The sequence below is a fragment of the Aricia agestis genome, chromosome 21 (assembly GCF_905147365.1).
Source record: "Aricia agestis chromosome 21, ilAriAges1.1, whole genome shotgun sequence".
Lineage (NCBI taxonomy): Eukaryota > Metazoa > Arthropoda > Insecta > Lepidoptera > Lycaenidae > Aricia > Aricia agestis.
The window spans coordinates 3,820,023-3,837,993 of NC_056426.1; the positions used below are offsets into that span (position 1 = coordinate 3,820,023).

Sequence of the window (17,971 nt, forward strand, 5' to 3'; positions counted from 1 at the left end):
GGAAAAATGTACGCGATAAAATAATTTTTGCGCAAAAATTTTATTATTTCCGTAGTATTTCATGAATACATTTTTAATACAGTTATGTTTCTGTATTGTTGTTTATCGTTGTAATTATGTTAATATAGGGTAACAGTTTTGAGAATTATTGTCTTACAGGTATTAATGTGCTGTACGCCCTCGTGGTTCAGTGTTTAGAGTTTGATTGATCGTGGGTTCGTTTCCCGCGTTAAAAAAAAATGCTATTTTTGGTTACGATAATGCGGGCTGATAAGGCTATCTATTCTAATCAGGCGATTAGAAAGAATATTAATGCAATTCTTTCAGTGTTAGATAGCTCATTTATCGAGGAAGGATATATTTTATCACGCTAAGACTAATAGAAGCTAAGAAATAGAGGAAAATGTGGAAAAAAACGGGGGAAATTATTTGAAAGGCCTTATCTTACGAACTACTGGAGCAATTTTTCGGTTATTTGGCACAGATAAGAAGTAGACCACGTGAAGGATCATAGGCTATTTTGTTGTGGACTAATTTGAAATGTCTAATTTATGCGGGAGAAGCCGCGCGGAACGTCTAGTATATTCATATTATAGTGTTACGTGCTAGGGTTTGAAGGATTTGGAGAGAAATACCTGCTGACTCTCTTGAAGACTTTATTCACTGGTTCACTCACTATTGATCACTTGTTTTCACTCCGAAGTCGCTTTGATGATAGCTCGTATAGAACTGAATTACGGCCCGTCCTCCTGCGACTATTTATATGGGTCGAGGCGAGCCCTAGAGTCTAGACTGTACGAGAACATCCCTTCCTGAATGTACACTATCTATATATTAATACGTGAGCCAAAAACTTTGTATCCCTTTTGACGAAAAATGGCGAAACGTATGTGAATTAAATTTTGCACAGTTATAGTTTATATGGTGAAGGAGTGCATCGAGCTAATATTATTTTGAAATTATGCTTTTATCATACATATTTTTAACAAATAAAACATTACACACACTATAACACACACACTAGGAAAAATGACAGATTTTTGAGTGACAAGCCTATACATACGAATTATACTCTTTTATTTATGGCTGAAGTCTGTGGACAACAAGGTGACAAATTGAAAATGGATTATAGTTTTTTTTATTGAATTTTAGATAATATTAGACAATGCTTACACGGCCAGTCTGAGATCAGCTGAGTCCCAGAGACAAGAGTTGAAAAATATATATGATAAAGTCAATATTATTTGCAAAATGTAGGTCCTAATGTCGTTGAAACCAAGGAATTTCGACCATTGGGCGATCTCTAGTTCGCGTAAACAAATAAACAAGTGTGGAATGTTTCTACAAAGTTCGAGCATGTACTCGCGTACCTAACGCCATCTAGTATCGAGTAGGGGATTTATGTTGTCTGTGTAGGGTGTCCCCTCGATAAGTTTCGCTTGTTTGACGGTAGATGGCTCTGTGTGTTCGTAACAATAGCAATCACGTCTGCAGTCTGTTACGGTAAATTTTTGTGTTTAAATATTATATTAGAATACCTAGTGTAAGCTTATACTTTCTAGGACTGATCGTGGGCTAACTTTGTAGAAATTGAATTGACACAAATCCCAAAGATACATACATAGATTGCTAAATACATAACCCTTTTTATTGACGCTGTAGTCGATTAAAATCGTAAAAAATATAATATTCAATTTCACCTCTGCCAAGTGCCAACAGACTGGACAATGGATGAATCGAAACAAAGAATTTGAGATTAACAAAATGTCGCCAGAGCCTACCCATTTTTAATTAAAATTTGATCGAACCGTTTTTTTACGGTGAAGATAATAAAAATAAATATATGGATTTAGATTTCTATAAAGAGTAAAAGTGTATATTTTTGTATTATTTTGTATTTTCTTTACGAAATAACCCTAGTAGTAGTCACAGTATGAGTAAGGGTTAGTTCACATTGTGACGTGACGCAACGATGCAATGGGTTTAAATGACACATTCAAAAATTTACTATACAGGAAGTAACAAAACTAAGTGATAATACTTTAGGGTGTGTACGTGTTCCTTGTAGAGAGTTCACTGTGAAAGTAGCAGCGCTGACAGACCAATTTTTTTTTCACTTTTGTATGGGGAAACTTGTGACGCTCGGGCCTGTGGCGGTACCCACAATTCGCCTAACATTCCTACATCGAGCTATCGAAGTTTTCTGAGCGCGTCGGCATATATACGACAGCTGAAATGTATCACGTGGGGCTTCGGCCTGACCGGGCATAGCACCTCGCTCGGTCGGAAGATCTTCCTTTGTGGCGGCCACGCATATCCCACATGCCCTTGCCGGTCGCGAACGCTTGCCGCAAAGATCAGAAAGCCACCTTAAGTGCGGACCAAATAAGTGTTAATTCAGACTGTAAAGGTACAATTCCGTGCATCGCGACAGTCTCGAAGCCGCGCGCGGTTTACGACTGTCGTGAGCCGCGCGCGGCTACTTTGACCAGGGCTGCCAGATGTAAAAACTGCGCGATCGTATCGCTAGCTCTTAAAAGTCGTATTCTGTAGTAGGCTCAAGATAAAAAGATCGTACATAAAAAAAAACTTTAATTATAAAAATATTCATAAAAATTTTAAAACGGAATTACTTGATTTCAAACTAAAACATGAAGTAAACTTAGCACTCAGTTGCGAGTGTAAAAAAATCGTCAGTTTTATGTACGATCGTTATCTTACAATCGTACAATGGTAAATTGTACAAATAATCGTATGAGTAGGTACGTATCGTACATATGGCAGCCCTGACTTTGACTGACGCGCGCGGCCGACGACAGTCGTAGGCCGCGCGCGGCTTACGACTGTCGCGATGCACGGAATTATACCTTTAAGTATATGAATTTGACAGATTTGCAAAACTGTCAAAACTGTGAAATCTGTCAAATCCATACAAATTTAGAAATGCATCTACGCGTCACGTTGCGTTCTGAATTGACCCTAAATCTACGTTCATCTTAAATAGCCATAATTCTCATTTTTGCCATATCGCTATTTTATTACCCCGTAAATCTTTCCGCGAGTAGGCTATATTATGATTGATGGGCCTATTAGGCCTGTCAAAATAAATATCGCAAGTCGATCACTGGCAGGCAATTTGCCGCAATATTCTCGCTTTGACGGGCCTTTTTACCTCGGTAAGTTATTGAAAAGTGATATGTTAAAGTAAGGGTCAATTCAGACCGCAACGCGACGCGTAGATGCATTTATAAATTTATATGGATTTGCAATGATGAAAGACTCAAATCAGATATGTTACTACCGCGCGCGTTGTGAAGCTTCAAATACGGCCCAATTGGGCCGTCTGTTGTTTAGTCTGCATCGAGCGCAGTCACGAATGTGCCGCGTCTTGTCTTACCTAAATAAATTGAAAATGACGTCGTGCGTGTATCGAAAATGTACCAATTATGACTCGAAAGTAAACAAAACACATGGAATCTCTTACCACATGTCTTGATTGCAATAAATACCTCGATTATTTACATTTTCAATTATTTTTTCGAATAATCTAGAAAAAATCGAATTTTCGTCATAGCTCAGGCGAAGAAAGAGACAGCGATACAATTCGACGTTTAAAAATAGAACTGTCTCTTTTACGTAAATGGTTTTTCGTATCTTTTGTTTCACTCATCTGTCAAATTTGGCAATGTCTGCAATTTTGAATTTGAAAATTGTTCGGAAGAGATTTAAGCCGGAAAATAGTATGGACGTAACATATCTGTATAAGTATTAAGTACAATATCATTGTGGATTTGACAGAATGTCCAAGACGTCTCACGCATTTGAAATCTGTCAATTCAGCAAAAATTTAGATATTCATATTATCTACGCGTCGCTTTGCGATTCAATTGACCCTAACGCTAGCAATGAACATGTTTATTGCTTAATCTTTGGCAATTATTCATACTCGACATAATATTGTAAAGGCGAAAGTCTGTGTGTCAGTCTCTCTGTCTGTTGGTCTGTCTGTCTGTTGGTTTGTCTGTCTGTCTAGGCAAGTTGCAATCGATAGTTTCGTGAGCGAAGTTAAAAAAAAAACCTTTAGATTAACTTCTATATGCATATAGTTTGGTCCGCTACGATTTTTATCCATACTAATATTAAAAATGCGAAAGTGTGCCTGTCTGTTAACTGTTGACGCCTAAGACCCAATTTCACCAACCTATGTTTGTTAAATCCTAACGAGGCATTACTTAACGGAGCTTAGAAAATTAAACAGACTGTTAAAATACCTACTTATGTCCCACAGTAAAAATTTAACAGCGGATTAGTAAATGCAATATTAAGTGAACAACGAGTGAACAACTATCAATTCGTTAATTCTTGTTGTAAGGCGACGAAATTGCAATGTACAAGATTAATACGACATGTTTGCTGCAATGTGTCACTTTCTTCCATAGTAGTATAATAGTAGATAATGCGAACAAATTAAAATATCACTGATCGCATACATTTGTTACGCTATAATAGTTCTTCTTAATTTACCAGGTTAATAATTATTATCTGTCAAAGCTGAAAACATGAATCATAATACAAACTTTTATTTACATATTTCGGTTTGGTAATTTTGATACAAGTTAGTATATTTGCAATGTCAAGGAAAATCCGAAGGCTGAATTTTTGGCAAAGTGAAAGTAAATAATTATTCATAACTATGATAATAATTAATAATAAGGACGTAGCGGAAACATGGCGGAAAGACTCAAAAGTCAAAACAGATTCTTTTATTGATATCGCATATTATTTTTTAGAAAGTTGTTATTTTGACTCATATAACAGCCTGTTAAATATTTAACGCACCTCCATAGCAGGAATTAAATTTAACACCGTGTTAGGTGATTTAACATGACATTAGGGCATGGTGGAACGCTCGATAGCTCTAACAGACCATTAACTGATTTAACAAGCTATTATTTATTTAACATTGAATAAAATATTCTTTATTGTGCACACTTATAAACATACAAATTAAGGAATACAAGAAAAGGACAATATATTCAGGTGTCACAATGGCGGCCTTATTACTAGGTAGCAATCTCTTCCAGGCAACCACAAAGGTGAGATTGCAGTAAAGAAGAGAAACGTGCATGTGCAAACAAAAGAATACAAAAAGAAAAAAAAAATTATTAAATATCTGTTTAGCATTAAATAATTTAATAATTAAATAAAATAATGAATAATTTAAATAATGTAAAGTGTAATTTAATATATCAGTTAAATTACACTTTACATTATTTAAATTATTCATTATTAACAGACACGGATAATGATTAATAATTTAAAGTGTAATTTAACTCACAACAAATGCATGGATTATGATTAAGTATTATTTTTAGAGATAGCTAAATAATGCGACTTGACGAGACTTTTGAAAGCATTCAATTTTTTTGCAAGTCTGATATGCTTTGGCAACGAATTCCAGACCAGTAACAACGAAGGAGGAACCGTAAAATGCTTGATGAAACTAGGTCTAAACCTATGAATAGGTTTTGCTGAAAGGTATATATAAAGTATCTTTATACCTTTCAGCAAAACCTTTGAGTTGAGGACATAGGATACTTTTTATCCTGGGAAAATATACGGTTACCACGCGATGAATTTTGGCGCAACGGAGTTACGGACTTCATGTGAGTATTAAATGTATGATTTGTTTATTAGGATACCTAAGTATCGATACTGCTTTATGCAATTAAATTTATTAATTACTAGCTGTCCCGGTGAACTTCGTGTCACTTTAAAACCTTCCCTGGACTTCTACGAATATTTTAAGACTAAAATCAGCCCAATCCGTTCAGCCGTTTTCGAGCTTTAGCGCGACTAACACATTTGGAAATCCATTTTTATATATAAGAAGACTAGCGACCCGCCCCGGCGTCGTACGGGTATAAAATATACAGGGTGTAACAGAAATAAGTGATAATACTTTAGGGTGTGTACGTGTTCCTTGTAGAGAGTTCACTGTAAAAGTAGCAGCGCTGAAAGACGAATTTTTTTTCACTTTTGTATGGGGTGATGCTCGGGTCCTTGCCCATACAAAAGTGAAAAAAAACTCTTTGGTAACATAATCTGGTATAATATTACATTTATTTGTCGTTTGTTTTGGTGAATTGGCGGCAAATCTAAAACTCTTGTTACACGTGAAAATGAACTTAACGCGAGAAAATTTTCAGTTATTGATTTTTTATGACTTTCGTTGTGGGCTTACTCAACAACAAAGCTTTGATAGGCTGCCATTACCATTTCATAATAAAGCCCCATCTCGTGTCACTATTTACAATTGGTTTAACGAGTTTAAACGTGGACGTAGCAATCTCACTGATGATCCGCGTGAGGGACGTCCTTTAACAGCGACTACTGAAGTTAACATTAGTGTTGTGCGACGCATGATACAGGGAGATAAAAGAGTGACCTACCAGCAGATATGGGCAAGCCTAGGCATTGCTATGAGTCAAGTTCAAAAAATATTACATGAACATTTAGGCGTCAGGAAGATTTGTACCAGATGCATTCCCCATACTTCAATCGACGACCAGAAACGCCTTCGCATGGACTGGTGTCGCCAAATGTTAGATAAGTTCAACGGCGGTGACTCAAATGCTGTATTTGACAACCTCACAGGTGATGAAAGCTGGATATATTGCTACGAACCCGAAACCAAAAGACAATCAGCTCAAGGGGTGTTTCCTTTCGAGGTTTGGCCAACTAAGGTAAAGAAAGGAAGAAGTCAAGGCTAAAAGATGATTGCCTCATTCTTTGGTCGGGAATGTAATTTTGCGACAGTTGTGCTAGAAGATGAAAGGACAGTTACTGCAGAATGGTATGTCAATCGCTGTATACCTGTCGTCTTGGAAAAATTTCGACAGCAGCGCCCTCGAAGCAGGACACTCCTTCACCACAACAATGCTTCAGCGCACTCCGCGAGACGGACTGTTGAATATTTGACTATGGCACGTGTTGAGATATTGAGTCATACGCCATATAGTCCTGGCCTGGCGTCCTGCGGCTTTAATTTATTCTCAAGAAATAAAGATAAAATTCGAGGTACTCGCATTACGAGCCCTGAAGATGCAATGAAAGCGTACGAAAATGCCACAGAAGAGACCCCTAAGGAAGACTGGGCCCACTGCTTTTTTTGGTGGTTCCATCGAATGTGACGATGTGTAGAGAGGAACGGAGATTACTTCTAAAAACAATAAAAGTATTGTCAACTTTCTATATTAAGCCGTTTTTCATTTTCTAAACATTTTCAGTGTTACCTAGGTATAGATGCAACATCAAGACCTTCCTACATTCTTTTAAACTTGAAAACTGGCTCTATTAAAGAAGATATTGAACAATTTCTCATTAAAATCTTAGCTAAAACTACTACGAAATGTAAAATTATACGGTATTTAATATTCTTCCGTCTCCTGAAACATATTTCATATTTAAATTACTGTTTAAAATTTAATTTACATTTAAATGAAACGTTTAAACGTATATTTAAGTCGGGGCGGAAATGTAGTAATTTATAGCTGCACCCCGGTTTGTAAATCCGGGACAAAAAGGGGTATAAACTAAAATTGTTGTTGAAATATTATGTGAGTTTGTTATAAAGTTGCGTGGGATAATGATGATGGGTGCAAAATGTACGTCGTAATAGTTATAAAGATAATTTATACAATATAGTATATAATTACATATAACTAGAGCGATATATGACCCATTGAACTTCGTATCACTTTTCTCCTAATATAAACCTTCCCTATACTTCCAAGAATATTTCAACACTAAAAATAGCGAAATCGGTTCAGCCTCAAGTTCATCATCAGTTCTCAAGTTTTAGCGAGACTACCAAAATGTAACAAAACTTAGTGAAAATACTTAATAAGTGTATGTCCTCCTTATATAGAGTACATGAAATTAGCAGCGACATAAGAGCAAGCAGTGCTGTTTTGGAGCTCTGAATTCTTAGGGCTCCCGCACACGGGCCGCGGACCACAACCACAAAACGCCGCCACTGGCATATTTCCTGTAGTTTCATACATTTTCTGACGCCGGTGGCCGCCATACTCTACAACGATTCACTTTAAAACCAATAGACTAGCTAAAACGGCGTTTGTGGCTGTCGCGTGTGGCCCGTGTGCGGCGATCCGCACGTCTTATTGTTGCACGAAAATATACTACAGACTAGCAGAAGGACATAATGTTATTGACGCCTCCATAGTCTAGTGGTATAGAGCGCGGCTCTTGACTCGGAGGTCGTGGGTTCGATTCTGCGTAGCTGGCCTGGTTTCAACGAAACTGGCCACCGCCACCGAAACCGGTGTGGGAGCTATTAATATAATGTTATTATAATCTCCATCTTTTTAGAAGTCGGTTAAAAGTCCTATTGTGTATGCATGGTAGCGACTATTTTCAATCATAAATCGAATCGTGATGCGACGCCGAACGAAATTCATATACACTTCTAAAGCATGACTGGTGAGACATGTTCAATACTCGAGGACGTGATATTTGGCTATTATATTAGTTGAAAAAAAATAATATAAAAAAATAAAATCAATTGATCACTGAGTAACTAAATATTTACCCAACGCATGGATACCGCGCGCGGGAGATGCGCCCCGCGCCGCCGCATATTAGTTTACTAAGTGTCCATGATTCATTTATTTAAAGGGAAATTTAGTCAAACATTAAGTAGTTACTTAATTTTATTACATAATTATAATGAGAATCAAGTACCGAGTACTCTCCTTAAGTATTGATCATGTCTCACCAGTCATGCTGTATAGAGAAACGTGTAAAGGTATTATTTTCTTGCATATTAAGTATTTGCAGTGCCGAAGCAATAATGTTATTTAAGGTCAGGTCACACCAAAATAATACGAGAAGTCATTTGGCGATGCATGACACAAAATTGGAAGGAACAATAGCGTGACGTTTCAATTTTGTGTCGCTATCGCATCGCTGCGTCGTGCACATGTGCCTCATCTTGATGTACATTAACACAAGTATTAGGTCAATTCAGACCGCAACATGACGCATACTCTGCCGTGAGATGCATTTCTAAATTATTTATGGAATTGACAGATTTCAATGTAACTTGCATGAAGTCTGTCAATTCAGTAAATGCATCTACGCGTCGCATTGCGGTCTGAATTGACCCTTAAGGTTGTTACTCCCCAAGAATTTTTCATCATTTGAAAACAGCCACTCAACAACACATTGACTATTTTTATCTTTTTTGTGTGGTTTTTCTCGAGCAGTGGCTTGTGTTTCACACATGATCGGGTTTCACACTGCACTTACTGTTCAGTCGAGTGAGCGAGTGAGTTAACTTAATGGTATGCGATCGGTAATCGGATAGATCTGGTTAAACTGCATGGAAATCTATGGGATCTCACTGACTTGATACATGGACATAGACTTAATGCTGACGTGGGAGAGCCATGCTTCGGCACGAATGGGCCGGCTCGACCGGAGAAATACCACGTTGTCACAGAAAACCGGCGTGAAACAGCGCTTGCGCTGTGTTTCGCCGAGTGAGTGAGTTTACCGGAGGCCCAATCCCCTACCGTATTCCCTTCCCTACCCTCCCCTATTCCCTTCCGTTCCCATCCCTACCCTCCCCTATTACCCTATTCCCTCTTAAAAGGCCGGCAACGCACCTGCAGCACTTCTGATGCTGCGAGTGTCCATGGGCGACGGAAGTTGCTTTCCATCAAGTGACCCGTTTGCTCGTTTGCCCCCTTATTTCATAAAAAAATGCGGACAGCTTAGCCATGTTCCCGATCCTATTGGCTCAATTTATACAAAAAAAGACAGTTTTCAAATTTTTACTTACCCCCTTCACCTACTCTTGTCTTCAAATGAGGCATTCTAAACTCGTACGTCTAGACTCTAGTATAACAGACAGCAAACTCGACAATACGTAAACAATTTATTACGCTAACCGTACTGTTAATACCGTCACGCATATTTCACATCACTATGACTATGATTCACGAAATAAGCGGATAAGTTCAGGACAGGATAAAACCTGCTTTCTTAATCGATTTCCGAAAAAAATATTAATAGATCCCCCACACCGGTTTCGGTGACGGTGGCCGGTTTCATTGAAACCAGGCCAGGTACGCAGGAGTAATTTTATAGTGCCCAAGTGTGTGCGCAGTACAAAAGAGCACTCTCTATTCCTGAGAGTAATCATAACCCAGTGGGACGGAAGACGGACACGAGTACACGACTGGCGAGAGATCAGACGCAGGACCGACTTTTTACATGCCCATCCGACGCATGGATCATCTTAAATGTCAGACAATCAGGTGATCAGCCTGTATTGTCCCAACCAAACTTGAAAATAACATGTTTCCAACGCGGAAATCGAAACCACGACCTCCGAGACAAGAGCCACACTCTTAACCACTGGACCACGGAGGCGGGAAAAAAGAATTAGCTGTGTCACTTTATTTTTTGTATGTTCATCTTCGACTTTATGACTCGCAGAACTTTTAGATTGCTCGTTTAAACTGGAGAGGGCGATCGGCCTGAAAAAATACAAATTATAAAGTACCTAAAATCAACTACAAAAGTTCGTTTTACTCAGCGATCTTTGAATTGTAATGTCTGAGGGTCAATTCAGACCGCAATGCGACACGTAGATGCATTTCTAAATTTGTACTGAATTAACAGATTTGTATGACGTCTCACGCAATTGAATTCTGTCAAATCCATACTAATTTAGAATGGATCTACGCGTCGCGTTGCAGTCTGAATTGACCCTTTGATCGACTTTCTTGCATTGTCGATAGAATTCAACACAGAAATTCTGCAGCTGGTGTTTTTGGCATCACCAAAGTAACTTAAAATTTCAATTTTTTTTATTTATTGATCTGAAAATTTCGAGAACTGAAGTGATTAAACAATCCTATGGATCTCGAAACACCTGGTAACCCCAAAACGTCGCCAGGACTATTAATAATGCTTACAAAGAACAAGGCTGGCGTTTGTCATTTCGCAACTAATTAGGGAAACGATTAATTGTGTCTCCGCGCTGAGGCACGGCGGATTTACAACGGATAATGTTGTTCCATTACCGTGTTGTTCTAATAACAAAGGTACATGGACATCTTTGTAAGGGATCTCGTGGTGACTTAATGGTGGATCCTTAAGGCATGAGGGGGTGACTAACCCAAAATTGACGATTTTATAATTCGTTTTTACACCTGAAAATAAGCCCCGAATTGATTCATTTTCTAAACATAGAATTTGGTTTCCAAGAATTTGATCTGAGCGAAAACACGATATCTTAAAATTTTCTCCATAGAAAAAAATCACAAAGATGCATCTAATTTTCACGAATTTTTCATATATTGCTATAACCGTGCATTAAACTAAGTTAATATTTTAACTCATTGTATAAAATTCTATTATTGAGACACTGACCTGGCGGATTTTTAAAATGTTGTATATTCATCGAGTTATTAAGAAAAAACTAACTTGGCGATGATTCCGCGTCGTCCTTTTTCACCTGGCATATGAAACACGGGCGTGAATGTGAAGAGAGAAGGACGATGTTTGATTTTTTGGGTTAGTTGCCTTCTTAAGCGTCAATTTAGACGCGTAGATGCATTTCTGTACTGAATTGACAGATTTCAATTGCGTGAGACGTTTTGTAAATCGGTCAAATCCATACAAATTTAGAAATGCATTTCTAAATTTAAAACCTAACATTTAATATAAGAATACTAAGCAGTTCTGGAAATATTACGTACATGTGGGTCGAATTGATAACCTCCTTTTTTTGAAGTCGGTTAAAAATAAATCGTCCTATAAGGGGCCTTCAGACATGTGACACCGTAGATCTCTTAACTGCGTTTTTGCAGTTCGCAGTGGCAGTGTGTAAACAACTTAACTTTTAATTAAATACAAAATTCTTGAACCAAAGTATAATTTTAATTTGGAAAGGTTTCTGAAATCAGTTTTTGTACTTTGCAAAAAATCAAATCAAGTCCCAAATGCAAGGCGTAAGAAACCAAAATAACATCTTGAATTATTGATACGTAATGAAATTCATTCAAATGTTACTTTTCTATTATGTTTAAACATCACTGAATATCTTGGGAATACAATTAGAATTGGTACATTTATTTTACCACGAAAAATAGTTATTATTACTCCTTGGGTAAGGTTCGAGATTTTTAAGTTAAGATATCAAAACACAAAAGAAAAGAGGCCACATTACATGCAATTTGCGACACAATAAAATGCACTTACCGCTTACACTATAAAGTTTACCTTCTATTTCTACACATTCTTTGCCAATGAACATCCATAGTCATAATGTAAATCAAATTAGATAAAGTGATTGTAAGAGCAGCTTACTCGATTTTGAACTTTAAGTCGGCAATATAAAGTTCATTTTACATTGCACGTCCATCATGCATTACTCAGTCAAGGAATTACGAATAATGGACCTGTCGGTTACCTGAACAGAAGATGTTTTAGCGAAAAGATTTTGATACGTTTGAAGAAGTGGTGGGATTTACTTGAAAAACTTCTTTCAGGGTTCCGTACCCAAAGAGTAAAAACGGGACCCTATTACTAAGACTTCGATGTCTGTCCGACTGTCCGTTTGTCTGTCTGTCTGTCTATCTGTGTGTCTCCAGGCTGTAACTCAAGAACCGCTATAGCTAGACTTCTGAAATTTTCACAGATTGTGTATTTCTGGTGCTGCTATAACAAATACTAAAAAAAATTAAATATTTAAGGGCGGCTCCCATACAACAAACGTGACTTTTTGCTATTTTTGCTCGATATCAATAACGGCAATACATAGACACTTGAAATATTCACAAAATACTCAGTTTTATTTGTACTTAATAACTTATATTTCAATTATTAGGCCTCTGTTCAAAAAAGATGATAAAACTGAAATAAATAATTACCGCCCAATAACTTTAATTCCGATTTTAGCAAAGATCTTTGAGAAAATCATGCTAAAACGTATTAAAAAATTCTTCAATTCAGAAAATCTGCTAGCTAATGAACAGTTTGGCTTCCGAGACAATATCTCTACTACAGAAGCCTGTTTTTATTTGAGCAAAATAATACATGAAAGTTTAAATAACAAAATACTTATCACAGGGATATTTCTAGACATGACCAAGGCTTTTGACTTAGTTAATCATGACATTCTACTGGCTAAACTAGAAAAATATGGAATCAGAGGCAAGGCATATGACTGGATAAAATCCTATTTAAGTAATCGGAAGGTGTGTACAGTGATTACAAAAATTGTTGGTAATTTTAAAAAGAACTTATAAATCTAGGTATGCATATTTAGACATAGGAGTTCCACAAGGAAGTATGATTGGACCATTTCTTTTTCTGGTGTACATAAATGACGTCACAACTGCAACTAAACATCTAAAAATTCTGTTTGCTGATGACACTACAATCTTGGTCAAATGCCAAAACATATTATTTTACGAACAAGAATAAAGAAATGCACTCAATGATATAATATCATGGTTGATCAAAAATGACTTACAAGTTAATCTTAATAAAACGAAAATAATGCAATTTAAATATTATAATGCAATGCAGATACCCAAGAAAATCACTTATGACAACATTATTGTAGAGGAAGTGGAATCATTAAAATTTTTAGGACTTATGTTTGACCAGCACTCCAACTGGAAAGCACATGTTGACTATATTTATAGCAAGCTTGACAAGTTCGTTTATGCACTACGACGCTTAGCAAAGACTGTATCAATATCGGCAGCTCTATGTGCATATCATGGATATGTGTCATCCATCTTATCTTATAATGTGGCACAACTCTGTGGAATTTGATTCAGTTTTTAAATTGCAAAAAAATGTGTTAGAGCAATTTGTGGTGTAGGGCCGCTTGAAAGTTGCAAACCCTTATTTCAAAATCTGAAATTACTAATGCTGCCTTGTATGTACATTAGAGACATGTGCATCAACAAAGTATTTTAGATGTTTTTTAACAAAGATGGGCCAAATATTTTAGAAGTAAGGACAGTTTGATTAAAGCTCAAAATAAGGCGCCCGCGCCGACGCGGTAACGGCGGCAGCTACCACGAATGTGTAATGGAAAATATTATATTTGCAAGTCGAACGACCGGCTATCGATCTCATCTAGATCTTCCAAATATGCTGGAGAGATAATAGTGCCTAAATGTGTGGGGAATACAGAAAGTACTGACGAAGGACTGACTGTTTGCAGGCCCATGAAACGAAGTTCGCGGAGTCAAGTAGTTCTTAAAAATTTCTACATCTTAGGACACTTACGTACCATCACAGCCTTTGTTTACATGAAAAATTGAGATTGGTATTTATTAGATTAATTATTCAAAAGCAGTCTTCTTCATCCGAGGACCGAGATTTTCTCTGATCCATTGTGGTATTTTAAATAGCATTTTAGATATTGTTTTTGGGAATTATGTCACTTTTACATAATTTGAGTAAATGCTTAATAGCAAAATGCCAATTATTGCGGCTACTAGTCACCAAATCGCAAAACCATCAAAAATACGATTAATAAATAAAAAATTATATTAATTCATTATGTATGACATGTGCCAACAAAAACCTAATTTTCGCACAAAAATTACCCATTTTAAAGCCTTCTAAAATTCCTCAAAGTCGATAAGCAACGACAGATATGGTACAAACTACAAGCGCCATTTAATCAATAAGAAAAGTAAATGAAATGATAATGATTTAGTACTACCGACATTTTATCAATTTATAAATTCACATAACAATGTCGGAAGTGGCACTACCGACAATTTAACCATTTATCAAACCGGTTAAGAACGTTGGATGTGGTACATCCTACAATTTTAAGTTACCTACGATAAATTAATGTTGATGAAGTTAAGAATTCATCTCATAATCAAATCTAAAGTAATAAAACATAAGCTATACTGATAAAAATATTTAAAAATATTATAAAGAATAGTAAATACCATTTTCCGCACTAGCGTTAGCTTTGGACATAATATTACCATCAGCATTTTTTGTCTTTTACTATATTTTTGTTCATTTCGTTGAGTACCAAGTTTTAATTGGCCGTGCTGATCATTTAAACATTGAAAATGGCATCGAAAAGTAAAAAATATAACTGCGGTAGTAAAAAACCAAGTGACAGCGCGACGTCCATTCCCTCCGTTAACATAGTCGGATGTGGCACATCGTGCGCTCTTACTCGCTTCCGCGTTCCGTTAATAACGTAGGTAGTGACTATCCGACATTGTTAGCGGGCTATCTTAGAAATATACGACATTTTTAATGTGGCTATTTCAGAAACTACGCATAAAATAGATTTTTTCTTTTCAGCTCATGATAGCCTTGGTTATAAGGACATATTTTATGAAATAAAACGAAAATGACGATTTTGCACATCCGACATTGTTAATAGTCATGGGCGATTTGCAAACTATTAGTTTAGTTGAGTGTTATGATTATGTATTTTATTATGAAGACCATCTAACTGTACATTTCACTCTGGCAAATAAATGATTATTATTATTATTATTATATTAAATTTTAAATAAATGAAATAATAACGTCAACACCCCCACCCGCTTCGTCTCGGAGGCTGCTGTCCGTCATGTGTGCGTTGCGCGTTGCTGTCGCTACGCAGCGCGCCGTGTTAACACCTTGGTAATATTTGTATGTAAAACGACGCAACGGCAGCCCTGCGTCGACTCAACGTGCTGTGTAGACTAGCTCTTACTTGTCGGACAATCAGGGGATCGGACAAATTAAAGTTAAGTTATATTTAGATATCACTGATGCGTACACAACTGCCATCCACAAAGCCTCCTTCATAATATTACAATTCCAAAAGTTTCGGTCCAATAAATTGTGACAATCGCCATAATCCCGCAAAAATCTTTTTCCGAATGTAATTTTATATTTCCGAAGTGGTGACCTGAAGCTGTATGATAGGCGTCTGTATTAGAAGGGATTCTTCGTCTTATCTTACGCAAAATGTTTTTGTTTTGGTAACAGAATTTTGGTACCATCAGATAAATTTATTCATTGGCAGCAACCTACGATATTTTGTCGGGTTACGTCAAGTTATGTAGGTCGTGATCTGTCTGTGGAGCTAGCATAACCGGATCAAATTACGTAGCTCCCTCATATGCCTATGGTCCTATACTATATGCTCATGGTCCTATTATGGACAATAAAAATTATTTATATACAGATGCCAGACCTACATAATTTGTTCTGGTTATGTCAAGTTAATCGTTTCAAAAATATACCATCCTCATCACCTTGATGAGTAGATGTCTTCCAGCGTGCGTTTTTCGCGTAACTTTCTGCCACGCACTGTAAAATTCTGGAATGAACTGTCACCAGCAGTATATCCGGACCAATACGATGCAAACCTTCAAGAAGAGAGCGTATTCCCTGTGAAAAGGCCGGCAACGCACCTGCAGGTCTTCTGATGTTGCGAGTGTCCATGGGCGACGGTAGTTGCTTTACATCAAGTGACCAGCGGGGCTTAAATGGTCGCTTTGAAGAATCATGATATAAATCATAATATGATTCATTTTTCTAAAATCGCAAAATGCAACTCTGCTTGCAATTCATTTCTGTATTGTACTGATTTGACATTTGTCAGTTTGACAGTTTTGACATTTGCTGAATTGATTGAGAGGAATTGCTAATTGTGACCATTTTAGCCCCGCCATTTGCTCGCTTGCCCTATCATTTTATATAAAAAAATACTGGTGGTTTGTCGGTTTCGCTTGAACGCGGGATTAAAACCCCCATCAACCACTGAACCATGAGGGCATTTTGTTTCGTCACTTTACTATACCGGGTGTAAAACGAAGTGTTATACTTTCGGGTATGTATGTGTTCCTTGTAGAAAGTTCACTGTGAAAGTAGCAGCGCTGAAAGAATTTTTTTGTGTCTTGTGGCAAGAATTTTTTTGTGTCTTTCATTTGTATGGGCAAGCGCTCCCGCGTTTTCACATACAAATGAAAAAAAAATCTCTTTCCCCGCCGCACTGTTACTTTTACAGTGGACTCTGTACACTGGACCCATACACACCCTTAAGTATTATCACTTTTTTTACATCCTGTGTAGGCATGTATACCATAATATATCATGTCCGTACTGCGGACATTTATTGCGGTGATAAATCTCCCGTCCGTCTCCAGGATCCACGGGATTTTGTCCGGAATAATTCACGAAGTTCCGAAATTATGGACACACTTGTGATTTTTTGTGAACTTGATCTTGAATATGGTCTCAGGGAAAACCGACGTGAAATAAAGTATGACTTTTTTTTAGGGTTCCGTAGCTTAATCATTATAGGTACTATCAGAAAAGTTTATGTATAAACTAGTATAGATAGTGGCAAATGGCGGACCTACGTAATTTGGTCGCGCTATGTCAAACCCAGCCGATAGGTCACGACTAACATTTAACTAACATTACCCGACCAAATGAAGTAGGTCCGTCCGATTTGACAGATTCGCAAGACATCTCACGCAATTGAAATCTGTCAAATCCATACAAAATGCCGCGCCGCGCCTCGCCTCGCCTTGTCACTAGGGCATCGAGACCGGGTTTTCCCGAAACTCGAAAACCCGGGAAAACCCGGGTTTTTGGGCTCACGAAAAAACCCGGGCTTCAAAAATGGAACCCGGGTTTTTCGAGCTTTTCGGGTTTTTCGTTTTGTTAATTATTATTGAAGGCTAGACCTGATTGAAGGTATTTAAAACAAACTAACATACAAATTCTTCATCTTTATAACATTAGTATAGATTTAATTACATATTTCTATTATTCATAATTAAACAAAATATAATATTTTAAAGTAAAAGTTTCGTTTTTAGAGCGTCACAAAGTTGTCACAAAAATATTAATGTATATTTTGAACATCCTACCAAAACTA

At 37.0% G+C, this 17,971-nt stretch overlaps 1 long non-coding RNA gene across 1 annotated transcript; it reads right to left on the reverse strand.

The window, feature by feature from the left end:
• Positions 1-4,487: 4,487 nt before the first annotated feature.
• On the reverse strand, positions 4,488-17,743 carry LOC121737686. Its single transcript, XR_006037178.1, has 3 exons — positions 17,626-17,743; positions 13,476-13,478; positions 4,488-4,500 (listed from the first exon to the last, which is right to left on the reverse strand). It is a non-coding gene; the product is annotated as an uncharacterized LOC121737686 (long non-coding RNA).
• Positions 17,744-17,971: the final 228 nt, after the last annotated feature.